The following is a 7596-nucleotide window of genomic DNA, read 5'->3' on the forward strand; positions in this document are numbered from 1 at the left end:
ATGTAGTTGTTTATACAGAGTGGTTTTCATGTTTATATAGAGTGGTTGTTATTTAAAAAAACTGGAAAGAAAATAAAAAAATACCATTTTTAAAAAAAAAATTCGAAATTAAGAAAAAAGAAAAACCATAAAAAACGAAAATAAAAATAAAACTATTTTTTTTTAAATTAAAGTAAAAAACATGAAAAATATAAATAAGATAAAAAATAATTTAAAATAAAAAACCAAAAAAAATAAAATAAAATATAATAATTACAAAATTTTCTTTTAAATCGGAATAAAAAACACCATTAAACAAAATAAAAAAGAAAAGAAAAAAAAAACTGAATTGGCGTGATGAGGGGGGGGAATATTTTTTGGAGAATATTTGGGTGTAGATTATGGGTATAATTTTTTTTTAAATTAAATAATTATATTAATTAATAATTAGTGGGGGCATATATTATTTTTTTTCAGGTCCATTGGATTTATCTCAAATATCATTTATAAATAAATGATTTATCAAGAATTAAAATTCCAATGAAGGGTGTTTAGCACATAGCCCCTATAAATAAAGACAAAATTAATGTATATGACAAAATTACCCCAACCCTTTAGACCCAATTGCTGATTGTAACCCAAATTTAACTTCAATTTCATCAATTTTGACAATAAAAATCCAATTTTGACTTTTTTTTTTCTTTTTTAATTTTTTTTTTCTGATTTTGACCGTCAACCACGTCAAAATAATTTTCTTTTTATATTTTTTTTAATTTGTGGAACGATTACCGTAATAATATTACTGCCTACTATTGTAATTTTACTATAAACACAATAGTTTTACTGTACCTGACGGTAATATTACTGTCGTGACATTAATATTGCTGTGGTTGATAGTAAATTATCACATCACTAGTAATTCTTTTGGGGTTTTATTATGTTAGTCTTTGTTGAACAATACTAGTGATTTTTGTTGTGTTAATATTACTGTGCTACAGAATAGTATAGCAATGTTACTATGTTAAACTGTAATATAGTTAATATTAATGTGTAAATGAGCCAGAAAATGTTGAAGAAAAAAAAAGTTTTCAAAAAAAATAATAATAACAAATCGAAAAAAATATCAACGACGGAGACCGGCAAAAAAGCAGACAGAAAAGAAAAAAAAATCAACGCCGGAGACAGATGGAATTATACTCAAAATTGGGTTATGGTAATAGACCTTTGTAATAGAACTTTTTTTACCGCTAAAAGTTTGATGCACGTTTATATAATGAATTTTTATTTATTTCAAGTATGTGTTATAATATATATCTTACTTGTGGACTAAGATTGCTAAGCATGACAAAGTGGAAGCATGACAAGTCAATCCAATCCATTTTTGCTGCTACGTGTCGTCTACAAGGAATTAATGAGTTTATTCTTTGATGATAATGCTTGTAATCTTTGCCTATAAATAAGCTCAATTGATGAATAAAAACGATCAACTTTTCTCCACATTCATATTTTCTCTGCAAACTTCTCCATTATTAATAATTTCTATTTCTTTAGCATATATCCGTACTACTAAACGCAGTTCTATTTATTTTATAACACGTTATCAGCACGAGATTTTGCTCGATAGGGATTTGTTATTTTCGTATCTTTCTTTCTATTTTATTTTACGAAAATTCAGATCCTCGATCTATTGTCGAAAAGACAAACGAGAATGATTAGCGAATACTTCGTATTTTATACGCTATCATTTCTCAAAGGATATGATGGATTCGTGTATATTAATCTATTGCTTATTTATTTGTTGAATTGCTGCTGAAATTTATATTTGCAAGTTTGTGGATCCCAAACAGTGTTATAAGCACGTGCTATATATCAACAGATATGTGGGCCGACATAGAGGCCAAGATATAAACTCCGAGCCTGATGCTCGTGGAGTTGGAGAAATAATAATCTCCGTTTAAAGCCGATTTAGAGGCTGTCGTTTTAACTCCGGGCATAGTACCCGTAGAGCTTAACAGAGACCGTATAGAGGTCATACTATAACTCCGAGCCGAAAAGCTCGTTGAGTCAAGACGTGATAATATCCGTCAAAAGCCGATTTAAAGGTCAAATTTCTGAAAACAACTCTGAGCCTGAAGCTCGTAGATTCATTAGACGAGGTAAAACCCGTCAAGAGCCAACTTAGATCTATTAATCACAAGTCCAAATTTAAGGATTTTGGGTTATTTTGTACCCACTGTATATAAATCTCTCTTGGAAGGTGTGATTCCTAAGATTGAGTTGTGTTGAATAAACCCACATGTACATATCCCCTTGGAGGATAAATACCTGAGGTCGAGCTGATTTTGATACACGTACATGAAAAATATGGATAAATGTGATTATTGCCTACTCGATAGTGCAACTACACACTCAATATTCAATAATAAAATATATTTCTCGAGTGTGACTTTGTGCAAGGCACAAGTTAACACCATAGCAGGTTCCGCGGAGATAATAGTTGGCTCTGGGAACGCAACAATAGTGTTGCCTAATGGTACCACTTTGCATATTGAAAATGCATTGATATCCGGTAGATCAAATAAGAATCTACTGAGTTTTAAAGATGTGAGACGCAATGGGTATCATTTAGAGACACTAGTTGAAAATACCGTGGAGTGTCTATGCGTCACATCATATGTCATGGACAAAAGAATTGTTCATGACAAGTTCGAAGCGACAGCTTCTGGACTGTATTGTGTCCAAATTCGAGCTTTCGAATCTTACGCCACTATGCCATGGAAACTTGTTAATCCCGATATACACGGGTTATGGCATGATCGACTGGGTCACCCAGGAACGATTATGATGAGTAGGATTGTACAACATACTAAAGGACATCCATTAAAAGATACAAAAATCTTGATGTCCAATGAATATTTATGTGAATCATGTTCACAAGGAAAGCTCATTATAAAACCTTCCATTGAAAAGGTCGGTTATGAATTACCATCGTTTTTACAACGTATTCATGGTGATATTTGTGGACCAATACACCCTGCAAGTGGGCCATTTAGATATTTTATGGTTTTGGTGGACGCATCTTGTAGATGGTCCCACGTATGTTTATTATCTATGCGAAATGTTGCATTTGCGCGTTTGCTAGCACAAATTATTAAACTCCGAGCACATTTCCCTGATTATCCCATCAAAAATATAAGGATGGATAATGCCGGAGAATTTACATCAAAAACTTTTGATGAGTATTGTGCAGCACTGGGAATAAATTTCGAGCACCCAGTAGCATACGTTTACACTCAAAATGGACTGGCGGAATCTTTGATTAAACGCGTCCAAATAATTGCTCGTACTTTGCTGATGAGATCTAAACTCACTGGTGCAGCATGGGGCCATGCAGTATTGCATGCATCAGCACTGATTAACTTACGCCCCACTGCTTATCATATGCATTCCCCAATGCAATTGGCATTAGGCTTTGAGCCCGATATTTCGCACCTTCGCACATTTGGTTGCGCTGTGCAAGTGCCAATTCCTCCTCCTCAGAGGACTAAAATGGGTCCCCAACGCCGACTTGGCATATACGTTGAGTTTGATTCACCGTCGATTATTAGGTTCTTGGAACCAATGACGGGTGATTTATTTACCGCTAGATTTGCGGATTGTGATTTTGATGAGACATTATTTATACCGATTGGTAAGGATATTAAGAATATCTGTGATAATGATAAACAAAAACCAATCGAGAATCTCACATGGTGTGAGCAACATTTATCTCATCTCGACCCACGTACCTCTGAATGTGAAAATGAGATCCATAGAATCATTCATTTACAAAATATTGCCAATAGACTTCCTGATGCATTTAATGGTGCCGGTAAAGTTACGAAGTCTTATATTCTAGTTGTGAATGTTCCAGCTAGGATCGTTGTTCCTGAAGAACATGCGAAAATGAATGATGATCCCCCACGACAAAAACGGGGTAGACCAATTGGATCAAAGGACGTTGTTCCTAGAAAAAAAAAGGGGAAAATTGATGAACCCTCGAACCAAGTGGTTCTTAGTGAGAATGCTCCAGATGAATCTGTTGAGCCTGATATCGAGAAAGCGATATCAAATCCCGGGAATACCGAGAATTCCATAAGTTATTGCAATGAAATATGGGATAGTAATGAGATAATCATCGATAATATTTTTGCATTCTCGGTTGCACAAGAAATTATGTACGATGATTATGATAGTGAACCATGTTCCATAATGGAATGACGCCAAATAAATGATTGGCCTATGTGGGAGGAAGCAATAAAATCTGAATTGGCTTCCCTAGAAAAACGGAAAGTATTCGGGCAAATCGTTCAAACTCCGGATAATGTAAAGCCCGTTGGGTATAAATGGGTATTTGTCCGTAAGAGGAACGAGAACAATGAAATTGTAAGATATAAAGCCCGCTTTGTAGCTTAAGGTTTCTCCCAGCGGCCTGGGATTGATTATGATGAGACGTATTCACCAGTGATGGATACGATCACTTTTCGTTTTCTTATCAATATGGTCATCCAAGAGGGACTGGACCTGCGTCTAATGGACGTTGTAACGGCCTATCAATATGGTTCACTAGATTCTGATATTTATATGAAAATTCCCGATGGATTTAAAATGCCAAACTCTGGCGCTCCTCGTGAGCTGCACTCAATCAAATTACAGAGATCATTGTATGGTCTAAAGCAATCCGGTCGCATGTGGTATCATAGATTGAGTGAATACCTTATCAGGGAAGGTTATAAAAATGATCCTATTTGCCCATGCGTTTTTATTAAACGATCAGAAACCGGATTTGCTATTATTGCGGTTTATGTAGATGACATGAACCTCATTAGGACTCGTGAAGAATTGGCCAATGCTGCTGAATATTTAAAGAAAGAGTTTGAGGTCAATGACCTTGGAAAAACCAAACTTTGTCTTGGTATTGAGCTTGAGCATAAAAATAACGGCATACTTATACACCAATCTGCATATACTAAACGAGTGCTCAGAAAGTTTAATATGGAAATTTCTAATTCATTGAGCACCCCTATGGTTGTGTGCAATTTAGATCCTGAAAAGGATCCGTTCCGAACTAAAGGATTTAATGAAGAGATACTTGGCCCTGAAGTGCCGTATCTCAATGCTATCGGAGCGTTAATGTATCTAGCACAATGCACTCGACCTGATATCGCTTTTGCGGTAAATGTGCTTGCGCGATACAGTTCTAAGCCTACCCGGAGACACTGGAATGGTGTTAAACATATTTTTAGATATCTCCGTGGTACTGCAGATTTGGGATTATTTTATTCAAAGAATGCAACTAACCAAGGGTTAGATGGTTATGACGATGCGGGATATAGATCTGATCCCCACAAAGCTCGCTCACAAACTGGATATTTGTTTTGTTATAGTGGTGCAGGTATATCTTGGTGATCTACCAAACAGACATTGGTGGCCACGTCCTCAAATCATTCAGAAACAATAGCCCTTTATGAGGCAGGGAGAGAATGTGTTTGGCTACGATCCGTTATTTCCCATATACGAAATTCCGGCCAATTACATCCAGTTACAGACACGCCCACAGTCATTTACGAAGACAATGCTGCTTGTATAGCGCAAACAAGGGGCGGATACATAAAAGGTGATAGGACCAAACATATATCACCAAAGTTCTTCCACACACATGAACTTCAGAAGAATGGAGAGATCGATGTTCGACAAGTTCGCTCATGCAACATTCTTGCTGATTTATTTACAAAGTCCTTACCGACTTCTACATTTGAGAAGTTGGTATACACCATTGGAATGAGAAGAGCCAATGGGAAGCAAGATTGACGGCCGATTTTGGAGGCTATACTGTTCATTTCAGGGGGAGCAATAGTGCGCTGCACTCTTTTTCCCTTTTTGACTAGTTTTGTCCCGTTGGGTTTTCTAGCAAAGGTTTTTAATGAGGCAGCTTATGCACGAGGCTTGGATTTGAGTTATGCACTCTTTTTCTCTTTTGATCGGTTTTATCCCACTGGGTTTTCCGGCTTGAGGTTTTTAACGAGGCATATATTTTCACTCATCCACTTTGCAGCCGCTACCGATAATACTTAGTTCAAGGGAGAGTGTAATAATATATATCTTACTTGTGGACTAAGATTGCTAAGCATGACGAAGTGGAAGCATGACAAGTCAATCCAATCCATTTTTGCTGCTACGTGTCGTCTACAAGTAATTAATGAGTTTATTCTTTGATGATAATGCTTGTAATCTTTGCCTATAAATAAGCTCAATTGATGAATAGAAACGATCAACTTTTCTCCACATTCATATTTTCTCTGCAAACTTCTCCATTATTAATAATTTCTATTTCTTTAGCATATATCCGTACTACTATACGCAGTTCTATTTATTCTATAACAGTATGATCTTTTTTTATTATTATCTTATTTTTTACATCTTACTAGTACTTTGCTTCGTGTGTTGCAATGGGTGGATGTTATAAAAAAAAAAAATTACATGTAAATAGATGATAATAAGAAAAATAATATGATGGTAAAGTATAAATAAAATTAATAAACATCATGTTCAAAACAAATATAATATAAAAAAAAATGTAAAAATTCCCTAATTGCAATAGCATACGTATGGAGATATTTTTTTGGGTAAATTACAATCTGCCCTTGAGGTATGGTTAAATTACGAAAACCCCTCTTCTGTTTGGGTAATTACAACCATCCCTCAACTATAAATCTTCTTACAAGTCCACCCTTGCGGTTTCAAATTTAGTGGAAGCTTTGAGATTATATGAAATATTATCACTTTTGTACCTGCTTTATCCCATTCGAACTCTATATTTTAAAGGAGTGTGATCATAACTATGTGTTTTTTGGCTTGTATATATATATTAGATTGTGGTGCATCATAAACTGTATTTTTTACACAAAACGAGTACAAACTAGAGAACATTCCACAAAATCTAGGGCAATGTTTGGAAGCGTTTTGGAACTTATTTTGATTTCATTTTGAGGAAATATGTTTTGGGGGAAGAATTTGAGAATGAAATTAATGTTTGTTTATATTTTGAAAAGAGACAAAATACACTGTAGCGTCATATTTAAAAGTGTTAAAAAAAAGTAATTTAGAAGAAAAAATTGAAAGATGAAGTGATATTTATTTGTTTTTTAGTGAAGACATTTTTTACTGTATCAGTAAAATAAAAATCATTTTACTGTAGCAGTCACATCATATCTGAAGAAGTGAGAAACTTTCGAGGATGTTTTGAGAAAATTATTTGAGAAGTGTAATAAATATAATTTTGTTTTGGGGAATCAATTAAAAAAAAAAAAAAAAAACACTACCACACATTGCCTAGATGATTATGTTGCATTTGACACCATAAAGGTGGAGGTGTAAGAAAAATTCATAGTTGAGGGGTAGATATAATTATTCAAACAATAGGAGTTTTTTCGTAAATTAACCATACCTCAGGAGGTGGTTGTAATTTACCCAATTTTTTTTGATAAAATTTAGTAGATAAAATAAACATATATTAAATGCAAATATTACAAAAAGCAATGATCTTCTTTTTCAAATAGACGTTCAACAAAACATTTG

The sequence above is a fragment of the Erythranthe guttata genome, chromosome 2, assembly GCF_056151865.1.
Source record: "Erythranthe guttata isolate IM_541 chromosome 2, IM_541, whole genome shotgun sequence".
NCBI lineage: Eukaryota > Viridiplantae > Streptophyta > Magnoliopsida > Lamiales > Phrymaceae > Erythranthe > Erythranthe guttata.